This window comes from Agelaius phoeniceus, chromosome 3 (assembly GCF_051311805.1).
Source record: "Agelaius phoeniceus isolate bAgePho1 chromosome 3, bAgePho1.hap1, whole genome shotgun sequence".
NCBI classification, from domain to species: domain Eukaryota; kingdom Metazoa; phylum Chordata; class Aves; order Passeriformes; family Icteridae; genus Agelaius; species Agelaius phoeniceus.
The window spans coordinates 73,267,401-73,284,648 of record NC_135267.1 but is presented as its reverse complement, the minus strand read 5'-3'; positions in this window follow the sequence as shown (position 1 = coordinate 73,284,648).

Below are 17,248 nucleotides of genomic sequence, written 5' to 3'. Positions count from 1 at the left end.
CCGTAGTTTTGCTGATTTTTTTCTGGAGTGGTTGCAGATGCTGAAAAACAATGAGATGCTCTCTTTGGGGAGGCAGAATGGCAGGCAATAAACCTGCACACAGTGCACCTAGACATAAACACTCAACGTGTCCTCTGGTTAATTCAATAGAAACACTCCTGTATGGGCTCACATGTGACCCACACCAAATCCAGGAGAGCTGGGAATGCACAGCTCTGGAATCAGTACTTGTGGATGCCCCACTTTGGGAGACTGTAATAGCAGCAGCCTGGGGACCCTGACAGCTCTGAGCAATTGCTGTGTGCTGGCTGTTCTCCCAGTAAAAGGATTAGCTACAACAAAATGACACTACACTTATTAATTAAATTAAGATCCTTTCTTAGTTTTGGGGCAGCATTTTCCAAAGTGCTCAGCCTTGCCCTAGCTGTGCTCTCACCAAGGGTAGCCAGGAGTTGTACTGGCACTTTCAAGCAGAGCCAAAGCTTTCAGAGAACTTACCTTCATCCTGAAACCCTTCAGCAGATATCATGTGAAAATGCAGTAGATTTTGGATTCCAATGCAACTCATGGAATATCTACAGCTGCACAGGCTCTATCTGCTTCCCTACATGAAGCAAAGTCAGTTTTGGGGCACACCTGGACAGGCAAAACCTGGGAAACAGTAGAGGACTTGGGGTGCTCCCGAGATAGCTGCTGCTCCAGGAAGGGGACATAAGAGAGATGCTCCAGTTTTATGATATGCTGCATACAAAATGTTCTAAGGGTGTGTATGACATGAAAGATCTCTTCCTGTCCCTCTTCCGCTTTGCTTAATCCTGTCCTGCCTTTTTGAAATGTCACCTGCCATCTCAGTCAATGCACAGGCCCTCCTCACTTCCTATCCCAAATTGTTCCAGAGCCTTGCTATCCCCTGGTAAGGTGACACTGCAGTTTGTACTAAAGATGTGGAGTACCTTCCTTCCCTGTCATTTCTTCCATGAGCAAAAGGTCAAAGCTATCACTTCTGTGACTGGGTAGGAGGGATAGTTGTGAGTTGAGTCATCCCACAGGCACAGGGTGTCCTATAGATCCACTATTGTCTCGGATGAGCGGTGAAATCCAGGCCAGTAACCTCACCCCATGCAGCTTTTCCAGTGCTGCTGATATTTAAAACAAATGATCATTATTTCAGAAAAGAGGAGGTGATACCTACCCCCTCTGTTTATCAGGAAAGCTTGCATTAAAAAGCCAGAGGCAACTGGGAATTTTTCCTGAACTGGGAGCAGCTTTCTCAAAATTGCAGCTGAATTCTTCTCTGCCTTGCCTGCCATGTCATGGCACCCCATTGAATTAATTGGTTTCCAGGGTCGAATCTGGCCTGTCAGCCTTCACACAAAGGCTATGGAGAAAACTGAGCTGCCCCCTTTTTTAAGACTCTCACAATACAGGATCTTGATGAAGTTAACAGCTGGCAAATGCAGAACGTGGAAAAGGAAATACTGCTTCAGGCAGCACTGTCATTGTAACCCTTGGAATTCATGGCTGCGGGAGGCTCTTGCAGAGAAATGTTTTTTCAAGGACAGCAGTGCAACAAATGTGACAGTCAGTAACAAAAGCTCAGAGAGGAAAGCAAGATCCAGCAGGGAACAGGGAGGAATTGCCTTTCAAGCATGGCACTGAGTGACCAGACAGGTAATCTAAGTATTCAGCAAATCTCTGGGAATGGGAGGCACTGCGAAATTGTCATTTTATAGTTTTGTACAATGCATCTGGTCAAAATCTGGAGAGCTTTAGTTTCCAGAGCCAAAAAGAGAACACAGGCCAATTTCTGATCCTTTTTATGTTCTGATAGAGATTTCCATCACACATGCAACTAATCCTACTGGCTCAAACCCCCTGACAGTGAATGTCCTCATATTTTAGGTTGTATCAGCTGAATATGCAACTAAATATCTAAATAGCAAAACAAGGCTTATGTGGTTACATTTCTTTCCATGCATTTGTCTCTCAGGCTTGTCCCTTCCCACAAGAAACTTCGAGCCCACTGACTAAAGTGTCCAAAGTTTAGACAGGGTAGAGATCAATTACATTCCTATCATTTTAATAGAAAATGGTGTTTGTTCAAAAGGCAGTGAGTATCCTATGGCATACTTACAATCAGTGCCTTTGGTGAAGAAAAACCTGCAGTGTGATTTCAATGCTATCTGTGCAGTTCTGGCTGCTGGCTGGGTGTGGTCGGGGTCCACCTGGTCCACATGCAGTGTGGGATTGAGCAGAGCCCCGTTGTCCCAGGGCCTCTCAGTACATGCAAGATGCTGCACAGGGGCTTGAGCTCAGTGCATGAGTGTGGAGCAGGAATTGAAGCATTTTGGATGTGGGAGAGATCAAAGAGAGGTTGAAGAGGGGTTGCTGCGGTGAAAAAGCATGGCCACAAGGCATTAACCTGTGGAAAACTGGATTATGTCCCTGCTCAGAGTGACTTGCTTTGTTTTCTGGATAACACAACTCTCAAAAATGTTTTCTGTGCAGGGTGGTTTGTTTCCTAACATGTATATAACTCTTGATGCTGAAGGGGAATTTGTATGAGTGCCATAATCTTTGCTCTTTGCAGTGTTATATTTAATCACAAAGACCTGATACAGATGGCAGATGTGTGGAATAAATGGGACACCATTCCAGCTCACTGGTAATTTCAGTTGCTGTTACTTCACCTGCTCAAGTGCCCTTTTGTTGTACAGTTTAATTCTGATTTTGAAGATGCTTCCCATCTATAATACATCAATTTCAGTAAAATTATCCCTGTGTTACACCAGGGACTCAGGCTCAGTATTTAGACCATTCACTTTAAACTCATCTCAGTACAAACCATGTATAAGTTCCACTGAGTGCATGGACTCTTGCCTTGGGTCAGTGGTTGTTGCCTACACACAAAGTAGGCAGGAGGCCTCAACTTTCTGAGTAGGGAGCATTTTGTGTTCACCATAGGTAGATGCAAATAACAGGTCATGGCAGGCAGAAGTCAGAATCAGATCTGATACCTTTACTAAATGCATGATTGCTATTTTACAGGAGGCATCACACAGCACTATAGCAAGAACAAGAAACATGCACTGAACATCCAGAACCTTAGATGAGTTATTTTTTGGAACTCAGTCACCAAGTTATATGCTGCTGTCTTGGGTAAGGGCACAGTGGTATTCCTAGAAGTGCTTTGGGATCATTAGTCTCACTGGGATATGTGCATAACTGACTTAAGTGCACAACCAGCTTGGAGGTCTTGGTAGGAAGGTACTTGAGAAGTCACAGCTTACTAGGACTCTGCTGTTTCTTGGAAACTGCAAAGTGATTGAACTTGCAAGCTCAAAGACAGGATATTTCAGTTGCTCTCACTGCAAAAATCTACATATGAATACTTATTTTTTGCCTGAAAAGAGAGAACTGAGCTGGGTTTTGGATGTGCCACTGTCAGGTAACACAGTGGGACTTAGAGAAAGGCCAGTTAGTCCATGTGTACAGCACGGTGCAGTACAGCAGTCAGGGTCCTGTGAGCAGTGTGCCCCAGGGGTCTCCCAGTTCATTATACCTTGCTTTGCTAAGGGATTGTTTTGGTCCAGGTGCAGGTCTGCATTGGTGTAGCCATGCCTCCCACTTGGGGACGTGGTGTCACCTTCCTGAGAGCATTTGAGGGAGGGAGGGGAGGATACAAGCAGCCCTTGGAGCCCCTAAGACATTGCTGTTTGCTGTGGATTGTGCCACTTGTCTGAGAGACAACAAAAGTAATGCATACAGCACTTAACTGCCTTAAACACGGCTCATGTTGAGTGCTCTGCTGAGCATCCCAGTAGCATGAGATTTGCCAGGTAGCCTGCAATTGTATAAAATTTAGTTTTTTGTAGAAACCAGATAGAAATAGGTAATTACTCACAGAAGGTGGTCATAATTGCCTTCACTAACAAGTAAGGGCAGAAACAGTTGCCTTTAGCCCTACTTTAAAAGGACAAAGCAAAGAGCACTTGGCAGGAGGAATTTCCCATAAAGAAGAGGTGTTTGGTATTTGACAGGGTAATTGAATGTTTAGAGGAACAGCCTGACATGAAAATACACTTTCTTTTGTGTGGCTCAGGAGGACCACTCTTTGTCAACAGCCTAAGACACAGGATGCAGGACTGTCAGGAGCCAGACAAATAATGTGGTGTAGACAAAGTTCTCTTTTGGGTTTTGGGTGCCACAGCTTCCCAAAAGGCTGTGATGTCCACCCAGAGTTGCCTGGCAAAATGTCCAGGGGACAGGACAAGTGGCTTTTAAAGTCTTTTTAATTACTGAAGTCACTTTGCACATTGTTCCCTCCCAGCCTGCCTCCATTATGTCCCATCCAATAGTCTGGTTTGAGTGGCTTAATGCTGCTGAGCAATGGGATGTTCTGTGTCCTTTCCTTCACATGATCTCTAAAGGGCCTTGCAATTCATTGTGCAGCCACGCTCGCTGTTAGTAGAGCACAGGGTGAAAGAAGCACATGGGACAGGAGAAGGGGACTTTTGCTGTCAGGACAGACATGGAGCTGTCAGAGGAGACCTCCCTCAGGCCACCAAAGGAATGGTGGAGCTGGCCTCTTCAGGACATGTCTGTTCCCTTCAGGCAAAAAAGAAAGTTTTGAAATGGGGGGCTTTTAAATAGTGGTCTTGCCCCACCCCCTTCTCCCCTTGTCTCTCAGTTCCCCTTCATCTCATATCCTGTGGATTGAGGATACAGCTTTTAGATAAAACACCCCAAATTTGTCTCTTTGCAGCAGGTATTTCAGATGTTCCCTTTCATCACAGCTCAGCCAGCTCAGGGTACTTACATAAATGGTCTGCTAGCTGTGGAGTGAGGTTATTTCTTCCCTTCCTTCTTTTGTTTTGAATTTTGCATGGACAGGGATGTGTTGTCAACCCATTAATTGTCACAAAGTTAATGGCTTGGATCTACAGGCCATGGGCTTAAATTTCTGGGAATGAGATTTACTGCAGACTATCACATGAGGATACTGTGACAATCTAGTTGAGGTTTAAGAAGAGCAATCCTATTAGCTTGAATTGCCGATAGGGATCAAAGCTCTCTTTCCTCTTACACAAATGCCTTGGAAGCAAACTGATCACTGTCCAGGTCTATCAGACCATGAAACTAGATTAGCAAACTGGGGCCTCTGTGACCAAATGACAGAGCAGCTGAGGCTGCTCTGCATAGAGGAAGAGAGAGAATTGGGGAGATTATGCAAATACACGGCAAATAACGCAATTTATAGGATATAATTAAATAAAAGTGAAGGTACAACAGCACTACCAGCTGAGTACAAACTTGCTTTCACTGTAGCAAAGGACACATTCAATGTCATGGCTAAGAGAACCACCTCAGGGATGAACAGCAACCACAAATTTATCTTCATAACTACAAACTACAAGCTTGTTTAAAGTACCTGGACACCTTTTTGGAGTGCACAAAAATAATGTAGACCCTTTTCTGCCAGGTGTGTGCCATACACACTTTGAAAAAGCTGGCCTTTTGTTAGAGTTTAGGAAATAAACTGAGCTGGAGAGAAGAGAAAGAATGGTGATCGATGGTGATATGGTTGGTACTAACCATATCACCAATACGACTCTAGTGGTCTGAGTCGTTGTTAGGGCTATGGGAACAGGGCTCTCTGGTGCTGTGCAAGCAAAAAACCCCCATGGGTTCTATGCCATCAATATTCTTGTCCAGTCCCACACACCTTGAGGGATGTTCAGGCTGATAGCTGGCTGTGGCTAATGTAGAAAAAATGATCACTTGCATCCCCTTGGAGTGGGACAGGTATCCGGCATTCAGCTCTCCTGCCCCTGACTTAAAACTGGTTTACAAAAAATCCTAATACAGAATTTAGTCCTATGGCAAATTAAGTGTATCATAAGGAGCCAAAGCCCTGTGTCTCCTTACTGGGGAAAAGTCTGGGCAAATTGTCCTGCTGGCCCCCTCACCTCCTGAGGTTGCAGTGGGTCATGTTTGGCAAAGACCTAACAGGCTTCAGCAGTCAGCTAGCACTACTTTGTCCTTCTGTGGATCAGACTAGGTCTGGAAGTAGGGATTAGCTAATGAAGTAATGCTGTTTTTTGGCTAAATGTCCATATTGACAGGTAGTGTTTGGGTATCTATGTATAATTAGCCAAATGATGTGCATTTAATTTGTTGGGTAGATGCTCTGAGGTTAAAACCAAGCCTGAACAGCTTGTATTGATAAGTAGGATAGTCCTGGTCAATACCAGCAGAGTATTCTCAAGATGTCTATACTTCACTCTGCAAGGCTGAAGTTTGCCCTGTGCTGCTCATCATTCCTTCTTGCAAACTTACGATAGACTACTGATTTTGATAAAAACTTTAGCTCTTCTTATTCTTCCAAATGTACTGTCTTTGCATTGAAACATACAGAATGTGCTTTAAAATGGGTGAAAAGTCTTCAGCAGTTTTGGTCCCTGGAATCAGCCTAGCAGTATGACTGACAGATCACAGGCATATCTCCTTGGCAAGATATTTTGCTTACTCGATAATTCACCAGAGCTGGAATTTCCTTCCCTCATGGGTCTGCCCACAGCCCAACCTTGCAGCCACAGCATGTGCTGTTAGCAAAGAGAACTTTGCTCCTCATTTTGCATCTGCCTTTTGATGTTTCTTACTCTGAGCCAAGAATATGAACTCTTTGGTACATACAGAAATGGGGGACGTACTCTGAGAAAACTATACTGAAAACTGGTGGCCAAGACAACCATATGTAGAATTAATAGTCAATACCTTATTGATTGCATCTTATCTGAAAAGTCCCCAAATAGACTTACTAAGATTTTCCAGTACAGTAGTTGTTAGACTATTTTTCTTTCCCCTTTTTTGTTTTGATTTGCTTCTGATCTAATCGTGACTGGAAGTAAGCCTTATTCACAGCTCTGGCAGTGATTCCTGCCCACAAGTTTTGGGAAGTTCACTCTGTAATCTCAATATGGATTTGCCATTGATGGTCTTGCCTTGAGATGAATCTGAACTGGATCCCAAAATCTGAATGCCGCATTACTGCATTAATAGCAGGTTTTGATTTTAATTCTAATCCAAATCTGTATTTCCAGACTTGACAAGAAAAAAAAAACAAAACAGTAATAGTAAATAGTATCTTAAAAAAGCAGGAACAGTAACAACATCAATAAAAGCAATAAAACCAATCATATCCACACATTAGAGCTCCTATGCTCATAAAGAATGCATTTATGAGTGCTTTTATGAGTGCTTCATCTAAAATTGTTGCACATGCACTTTTGATGTGCAACACAACAACAGCAGGATTCCAGTGGAATCTTTAGGGGAAAAGCAAAAAATAACATCAAATAGTGTCACAATAGAAACAGAGTGGAACATTCAAGCAATGTATAATTAACCCAGCTGGAATTTGGTCAGGATATCCAGGTTAACACCTCATTCAGTCAGTGGGCTGTGTAGTAAATTGTTGAATATTGTTGTTTAAAAGTCAAATAATTTACTGAGCTCTTTTCATGTGTGGAATATACAAGAAGGTCAACTGCCTTTTTAACATCTGGTAGCAGAACCCTGGTGATTTACCTGCACTCTGGTGATTGTAGATAGCCAAATGATGGATGACTTTGCTAGAAAGCTCACTCTGTTAACTCATACAAGCCCACAAGGAACCAGATAACTCTGCTTTGTGGAAACATTAAAGGCTTTGTCTGTAGCTTGTGTAGATTGACAAAGTACTATAGATGTCAGTGGGACTCTGCTGATTTATATGTGCTTTGGACATATCTCTAAACCAGAAGGCCATTCATTACTTTTTCTTGCTTGAAGGAAAAAAAAAAAGGAAAATAAGAAGAATAGAAAGTACCTTCATTAAATACTTAATTATTAGATGACATTTTACTTGGATTTTCAAATTACTGTTCAAATGAAATCTAGGATTTGGACATAGCCTGGATGAGGAGAAGACTGGATGAGATGGTGCCATGCTTACTTTAATTGCTTTGCTGCCCAACACTGGTGTCTGTAGGAAAGCCAACAGAAAAATTACAGAAACAGCAAACAGAGGAATAGATGGTCTTAAGGAGGATCAGAAAACTGATTAGAGTGTAAATTTTCCCTCAGCCTAATGAACCACTCATGGGGGAAAGACTGCCTGCATCTCCCTATCCCTTTTTGGTTTCCACCATCTCATGTCAATTGAAGCACAGCCTAACCACACCAATTGTGCTGATCCTGTGGAGCTGACCTTCCTCTCTTATAGAGGTCTCTCTTTGATCAGCATATCTATACTCTGAGAGACTCTGAGTGCATTGCATTGACTGACAAAAACTAGTTTTTCAGTCTTGCTGGCAAGAGGAAGCTAATATGGTTAGGGAAAAAGAAGGTGAGATCACTCTGTTCTCTGCCTTATCAGCAAAACTGTCATTCTGCAGTCACAGCATGGCAGCTGATGGAAACTGAAGACAGGAAGGGTATGGCATTGCCTAATTTCTTCCCTATCCATAGGCTGAACCTGTAGGAGTGGCAGTTAGAAAATTCATCTTATGGCTTAAAACATTTCCTTCAGTTTCATGCCAGGCTTTAGTAAGCACAACACTCAACTGTGGTTCTCAACTGAATCTGACTTGGAGGCAGTGTGGAGGGGATGAGGGTCCAACAGACCAAGGGCAATAGTTTCACTGCACAATCCCCTGGATTACTCTTGTTTTCCACATATCTCAGGATGACCAGAGGATGCTCAGCCTCCCCTGATTTACTGTCTTGGCAGATATCAAGCAGAGCACAAACTATGCTGTATGTTGCAAGGAAGCACAGTAGATGAATGAGGGCAATGTTTGCAGTCAGGACTTTCCTTTACAAACACTGAATCATGCTGTTGTGAAACCAGGAGCGAGTGATGAATGACTCACTGTTGGCAGCACACACTGCCCTATCAGTAGCCTCTGTTCAGGGGATGTGGGGGCTGCTGCTCATCTCTGAGCTCCCAGCATGCTAATGAGTAATGCACACTGTGGCCTGTATTGATCTGTGATTTGGTTATTCACGAGGCTCTGCACAAAAACACCCGCGTTGCTGGAAGTCATGTTATTCTCCAACACAAAGATGTTGCTTTGGGGATGTTTAAAAACATCTCTCTTATTTGACTGTGATGTTTTCAGCTTGAATCTCTTTATTTTGAGGATTTTTTTTCAGTATGAATGCTTTGTAATAATAAAATGCAGAACTTCGTTAGTAAGGGACAGAAGAAACATGCTTTGATAATTCAAAGAAATGAGAGTGAGATAGAAATCCTTGGGCCAATGGTTCACTGTCAGTGCCTGCTGGCTATGAGGTAGGGGAACATCCCTTCTTTGGGTGCAGGTGATTATATCATATGACCTAATGCAGGGGCTGGAGTGGACCTGCCTGTTGGTAGTGCTGGAAATTAATTAATTGCCTGGATCAAAAAATGGAGAGGGAAAAATGTTCTTTTCAGTGAAAGGGCATCAAGCTACTTTCTGTTTCTAAGCTATGGCACTGAACTACTTCCCAAAGACTCACTTCAGGAGGTGAGGAAAGGGTTGAGAATGGTGTTACAGGAGGTCTCCAAACCTAACCTGAGATGATAAACCAGCACTGCATCCACTTTTTACTGAGACTCAGCACAAGAGCTGAAGTCCCAGAAAGTTTATAGCATGATGTGTCCTCTCAAGGTGAAAGGAGGTGTTCACAGATGAACAATGAAGCATAGGGAAGGTTGGCCTGCCTCTGCCAACCGTCTGGGATCAAACAGGAGACTTCAGTCACCAGCTGCTGCTGCTGGGTCTGTAAGTACCAGATCCCAAGCTCACTGCAAGGCTCCCACTAAGTTAGGCAGACTACAAATCAGGCTGTGAATAAGCACCGTGTTCTCTCAAATAGACTGAATGGAATTTGAAAGATGGGAGATAAGAGCTCTTCCCAGGACAGGGCAAGAACAGACGGCCTGGTTTCCTTCACAGCAAAGTCCTGCACTTATAAAAGGTTCAGTATTTGCTCCAAGGATGGGCAAAGCAAACACACAGGAGTACCTTTATGCAGTGACAGAGGTTAGAGTATCGTTGCAGACCAAGATGTAGGGATGTGACAATCCTGTCTTTCCATTAAATAGATGCAAGTTGGTTTAAGAGGGACAAGCTTCACTTTTCAACAAATCATGTAGCTTAATTAATCAAAGAGCAGACATAGGCATTCAAGCTCTGAAGCAGTTTTTCTCTGATGACTGTCCCCTTCCTGTGAGTCTGTGTCATGTGGTAGTATAAGTATGGACTAAACTGCACTTAAGACTGAGTAAACAATATGATTTCAAAAGCAATTGGGTAAGGGAGCATGGAAATTGAAAGAAGCCCAAAAATATTTTCTGAACCCCACCCCAATCACACTGTAGGAGGAACTTGACATTGCCATAAATAAAAATGCATGTTAAAAACCTTTCCATAGTTTCTGCAGAGCATTCTCATGGGGCCCAAGATGCCTATTGATAGCCAAGAATGTATTACACTGAAAGATCACAGGTTCTGGAAAATCCCATCAAATTTTATGGAAAATGATAACATTCCTGCCAGATTAATGAACCATCACTTCAAGGCTCTTAGGAGTGGTACATCCACTACTGAAATATATGGATGGTGCATGCAGCCTTGCAGGAGAGATAAAAGCCTGCAGCAGTCCTGTGGTGTTAGCCAAGCTAAACTATATTCCATCTCTGACAACCACACACCAATACTCACTCCTGACATGTTCCTATAAATATTCTGAGCCTCTACAGAAACCTACTGGCTTCAGCCCCAGCCTGCTCTGTAGGGTTTTCCTGAAAGGCTTTATGGCTTTACTAATAAGGTAAACCCCAGATTAACCCCCATTCTCAGATTTTTCCTTTAAAAAGCTCCTACAGTCAGCTTGGGAAAGCAGGCAGGAAAAGAATGGCTACCTCAAACCTCCACACTGCCCAGAGGTTTGTGCCCAAGCCATGGGCTGTTTGTTTTCCTGAGGAACATGAAGGCTCTGGGAAGGGGAACTTTGGCACGGAGCTGTTTGGGGAAGAGGTGGATGGATGTGGTTGTGAAGCCAGGCAGCTCAGGAGGGGAAGCAGGACCAGACCAAGGCAGACGCCTGAGCAAGCACGGTGTGTGGCCCTGGGAAGAGCCCAGGGACAGGGGACATTTGGGTGGGGGGCTTGGCCAAAACAGCAGGGGAAGCTGGGAACAGAGAAACCCTCTCCTGTGACTTGACTCCTGCTGTGTAACACAGGACTTTGTTTCTCCTTTGTAAATAAACAAAGCTGCTTGCAAGAAACTACCTAAGCCCTGCACTGACTTTTCTTGCTGACTGGAACTACCTACAGGACTGGGGACTTTGGACAGCCCCATGGGTGGAAAGGAACATCGGGGTTTTGTGTAGACAGACAACCCAGCAAGTCATTAAAGACATGCATTAAGGGATATGTGGCAGGAGTGAACAGAAGACATGGATGGCAGGGGCAGGAGGGGGGTAATATTTAGTAGAATTCATAAGATCCTCCTCCTTCTTGAAGAAATAGTATCTGATGTAAATAAATTCAAATCGGATTTTTCCCAGTTTCAGTTCCTGACTGTAAGTACAGGCAAATTCTTCTGCTGCCTCATTTTTTTGTGTGTGTATGCACCAAATTAATGGGGAAGTGTTTGTGTTTCTTTAAGTAGCTAGGAGGTGGGTTACCACTGGCTTCCTTAATCCAGGTACCTTGTTATCTTAATTAAAAACCAAAATCAGCTTTGATCTCCCTACAACTTCATTGCATAACCAGCTTCATTTACTATTGTTTAAGCTCAGTTTGCTTTCCATGATGAAAAGAATTTGTATTTCACACTGAGCAGGAAGTCCTACTTAAATGTTTCCTGGTTTTGATCTCCTTAAAGGGAATTAAATTATGTTCCTGGTTAAAAAAAATGCATGGCAAACAGATTACTGAGTGACCAGATTTGCCAAACCATGAGCCAACAGGAGCAGCAGGCTGGACACATGGAGGGTGAAGTTGCTCTATTTCCTGCTTTAAATGTAAAAAGAACTGTTGAGATGGTTCCAATCTGGTTTTTGACCCCCTTTTGTTGCAGTTCTGTGCTGCCTTTCCAGACTGGCTTCTCACATCAGTTGAACTGGACCTTTTCACCTTCTCACCCTGTTCCCTTGCACGGGGAACACAAGTAGGGCTAGGGACAACTGCTCTGGCCACTAGATGGGGTGTGGGAAACCACAACCACCCCTCCCTTCTTCCTGGCAAAACAATGCTCAGGGGACTCCTTTGACTCCTTTGGTTGCACTGAAGCTCTTGGGAACTACCAGGCTGGAGTAGCCCAAGAGCTGTTGCTGGTTTCTGCATCCCCAGTTTTTCTGGTGTGTCCCCTGCCTGCCCTGAGCCTCCTCAGTGCTGCCTGCCGTGGCAGCTGTGCTGCAGAGCTCTGATCTGGCCAGAAGGGATGTCCCATCCCTGCATGTGCCAAGCACCAGGCTCTGTTGGCTGCCATGCCTTGGTGGCACAGCCAGGTTCCTGCTAAAATCTGTGCTAAGACAATCTGCTGCCTTCTGCAGGAGTCTGAAGGGAGCAAGTGAGTTTGCCCCAAGTGAGTTTGCCCCTGATGACACAAGGAAAAGCTTTCTAGGTTGCTGAGTGGCATTTTAGATCATTTAAGAACATTGATCTTTGCCCTGCTCTCCAAACATGCTCCAGACTGTAACCCAGAGCTTATGTTTCATTTTGCATGGGATCTGGGGAGATTTACTTGTTGCCAGGTAGCCACACTCACAGCATGGCAAAGCCCAGTAGAGCAAATGGGACTAACATATTTTCTCACTATGCATCCTATAAAAATCCAAGCGCTCAGCTGCCTGTTTTGGACAGCAGAGGGGATCGAATTGCTTTCATTCTCTTCCCTCTTTGCCCTGAGGCAGGTAAGAATCAGCTTTTGTGACTCTGGGAGATGCCTCTGGTTTCCTGCTGCTCCCTGGCAAGAGCTTTTGGCATTTGTGGGGGTGACCCAGGAAACGCTGGTGCAGGGGGAAGGGAAACTGAGCTCTCAGGGTCTGAAGTGTTCTTGCTTCTCATCTTACCACTCAAAGGAAGCAGGAAAGAAAATGTTGACACATTTTCCCACCAGTTGCCCCACATAAAAACAGTTATCTGCTTAAATGGTTACAGAGAGGCTGAAATTTGCGATGGGTTGTCTCCAAGTTAATCCTCTGTGTCTTCATCAATCGGTGTCACAGGAGTTAACAAGAAGCCAGAAAGAGACAGCAGGTAAAATTTAGCCACTTAAAATGGAAGTCAAACAAACGTCTCTTTTGAGTGTGCTATAATTTTACAGGGTTTGCTTCCTTTATACTCTGCCCTGCTTAGTATGTGATAATCTTTGCCTGCTGCTCTTTTATCCCATCAGCAGCTTGGCCCTCACAGTTTTCCCTGAAAGGACTTTGTTTATGCCTGTACATTGTATTATCTCTTTCTTCCCTACAAACCCCCCCATTTCCATGCTGTCTGACATGCAGCTGGAACAGCAGCACTCCTGAAGTAGCTCTGGCAGGTGGGAGCCCTTGGAGATGCTCTGGGTCACACAGTGAGCCTCCTGAGATGTACCAGTGCCTGACTGAGCTTTAGGGGGCCAACAAAGCCCCAGGCCCATTTACAGAGCAAGTTCCTCCCTAAATCATTGCTTGATATTGCAGGCTGTTTGACCTTGGGGCAATGAATAGGGAGTAGCAAGGTGAAAACAGTGTCTTGGGTGACCCTGGGCAGTGTCCAGGCCAGTCCTGTTTTAGCCCTCATTTTGACTGGTGTGGCTGCTCCCTGCCTTATCCTAGTGAGACCCTGCAAGTCCTAAGGCCCTGTGCAATTGCCCTGAGAGCTTATCCCTGAAACAAGCCCTAAGCACAATTTGGAGTAGGACTGGGCCCTTAGGGGCAAACACTTGGCTACTGTCACCCTGTTGTGATGAGTTTAGATGATGTGACTGCATGCTTTGATCTCGTGAGAGGAGTAGAGTCCAGCCTGCCTGAAAGAGTGAATTTTTTGGCTAAATGGGGCAGGAAAGGCAAGAGCACATAGAGCAATTATGTCTGCCTGTACAGCCTACACAGATGCTATGGGCCAGCTGGACAGGGCTGCACACAAATAAGAAATGTGCACAGATATCTACCTGGCTCACAGACCCAGACAAGTATCTGCACGTACGAGCCCATGTGTGTACAGCAGACCGGTTCCAAGCCAAACACAAATTATTCCACCAACTCCAATGGGACACAATTTGTTTGTGCAGTTTCAGAGGCCAGTCTGAAAACTTGGAAAGAATATTTTCCAGGCATTTGACCAGTTTCTGGGTAATCTGAAAAATGGTATCTTTTACAGAGATTTATATAGCTATGGACACACCCTCACATATGCACACGTATGTGTTTGATTGCTTTTAGCTGGCTTTTTTATTTGTTTTACCCCCATCTTACTCTAATTGTTAACTCACTCTGGAATGTGAGGATTAAGGGAAGTTAACCTGAGTTTCTCAGAGTGGAGTTTTTGGCCTACAAAATGAATAGGAGCCATTTTTGGGGAAGGGAGGATGTATTTTTCTTCCTACATACACTTAGAATCAGCAGTCTTTAGTTCTACTTAAATGTAAAGGAAACATTAGCAAGGAGGGAAGTGCCTTGCATTTTTTTGAAGTCTATTATTAAAATATAACAAAAATCAGACAAAAGTTTGCATTGCAACCCACTGAAAGATCCATGTCTTTGGACTGTTCTTGGCAGGAAAGAATAATTTCTTCCATATGCTTGGGGTAACTCCACTGTGCGAGGGCTGCTGAAGTGGTGGCTCACATTCTTTATGTTTGTTTTCTTGTGGGGTGGCAAATTGCCCTGCACCTGAAGGCAGCTCACCACAGCACTGTCACTTGGGGGCTGGAGCCTGTGGCTGATGCCAGCAACCCTCCTGTTGCCACCCAAACTAAAGACTGAAAGGGCATCCAAGTGGCTGCTTGCAGGGTGCAAGGCAGGCATCCTCACTCCCCACAGGGGTCCTGTGCCTCAGGTTGGCAGCGTGTGTGTGCCTGGATGGGATGCTCTTGGTGCTGTGGAGATCAGGTTTTTCTCCTCAGCCTAATCTGGCTGGTCTGTGCTCTCTGGTAATGGAAAACAGCAGAGGTCCTTTGAAGCAGGGCAGATTTTCATCAGCAAGGAGGCTGCCCTCCCAAGGTATGGCAAAATCAAATAATGTGGCAACCATCAAAGGGTCCAGATGGGCACGTGGTTTACCTTGCTCACCTCACCTGCAGTTATCAAAGCAAGCAGGACATGACTGTACTGTGCACTCCTGTTGGAAATACCAGAATAAAATCAAGGCTTCTGGAGACAGCTCCTCAAAAGGGAGATTTGAAAGAACTTGTGTGCTCCCCTCCAGATGATTTTATCTCTGACTCACCACATGAAAACGCAAGATACCATCGGAAAGAATCCTTCCTTCTTTCCATGTGCTGTTTGCTTGTTTGTTTCTATGTGAATGGGGTTAGGTTAGGGTTAGGGTTGGCCTGGTAACAGAGGCCACTGTGCTCCACAGTGTCTCTCCCCCTTGCCCAAGTGCACAAAAAAGGTAAATTTAGCTCTTTGCTCATCCTTCTACTCATATGTTAGTGCTAAAACAATAATCTTGACTCAAAAGCTGAGATTTTAAAACAATTGATTGTAGGAAGAAAGCACGGCTTAATGGATTGACCAGTGACTTAGAGGTCAGGCATTGAACTTCCAGCTGTGGCTATCATGGCTGACAGTTACCACACTCTAACATGACTTTTGGGAGCTGAAAAAGCCCTGCTGAGCGTGGCAGCACCTGGGCACGGTGTTGAACACAGGGCAGCCTGCTGGCCTCAGTGCTGCTGCCCCTGACTGATGAACCACAGCCTGAGCCCAGCAAAGAGCTCTGCCAGGACAGTCAGTTGTTTGAGCTAAAGCAGTGAAAATAGGAAGGGAGTAGCATATGAGAAATAACTTTAAAAAATGAAACAGTTTTAAATACATCTTACCAGGGGTTTGAATAAGAAAAATAATTAAATATATTGGGTGAGTTCAAATAAATAAAAATACTGGAAAGGGTGTTTTCCTTTCCCCCTCACTTTTGTGTTTATTTCCCTCTTTTTCATTCCCCCAGCTCTGTCTGGCAGAGTGAAAAAATAGATAAGTGACACAAGGAGAAAAAGAAGGCACAAAGGATGCAAAATAAGAAATTTTTAGTAGGAGAAAGGACCTAAAAACTGGAGAGAGAGAATTTACCCAGAATTTGTTGTTTTAAAATAAGCACCATTTTTAATGGAGGAAAAAAAAGAAAAGAAAAAAAACCCCACTCATATCAAATAGTTGTAGCCACAAAATGAGATAGCAGAGCTGTGGTTTGGCTTCGCTCAGTACCTTTTATGCCCAGAAGCACATTCCTGGGGGTGACAAGGAGGAATTCTTGGCCCAGAGGCATTCGAAGGCACCTGAGGAAGTCAGAGCTGGTGCGGGGACAGTTGCTGAGTTCACGCGAAGTTGTGAACACTGAGTCTTTCATACCTGCGCCGAGGGTTTCAGGCGTGCGCTCGGCAGGACCGCCGGAACCCGTGGGACGCCGTTCTCAGCGCGGTGCCATAGCACAGCGCTCATTTCAGGCAGCATTTGCACGTGAATAGCAGGGCAGCTCTGTGACCCCTCTCCTGGGAGGTAACCAAGCAGTGCTAAATGCCTGCGTCCCCTTGGAGGATGCAGAGGATTTGGTGACCTCCTCCGGGCAGAATGACAGATAACCTCCTTCGGCCCGAGGAGAGCCACTGCGAAGTCTCACTGTCACAGCACGCCACCGAGCCATCGGCAGCCCATCCTGCTGATAGCACAGCCACACAATGGTCAGTTCATTGCTGCAGCACAAACGTCTCACAAAAGCTAGAGCCAAATAAATTAAAGCATTAGGATCTCATTTTCTACAGCATTAACACTATGATGAATGTGAAATCTAATCCCTGCTGGCATCATCAATACCAAAGATGACAGTGCCGTGTGTCAAGAGGTGTTGTCAGAATCCCTCAGGAATTGTATGCAGTGATCAGAAAACCTTGCGTCTCTTTCCCCCTCCTCACCAGCTGTCTCTGCTTACAGGAGGCCACCTCATTTCCCACCAGTGAAGGACCAACAGTACAATGGCAGGCACATGCTGAAGATGGAAGCGAGGATT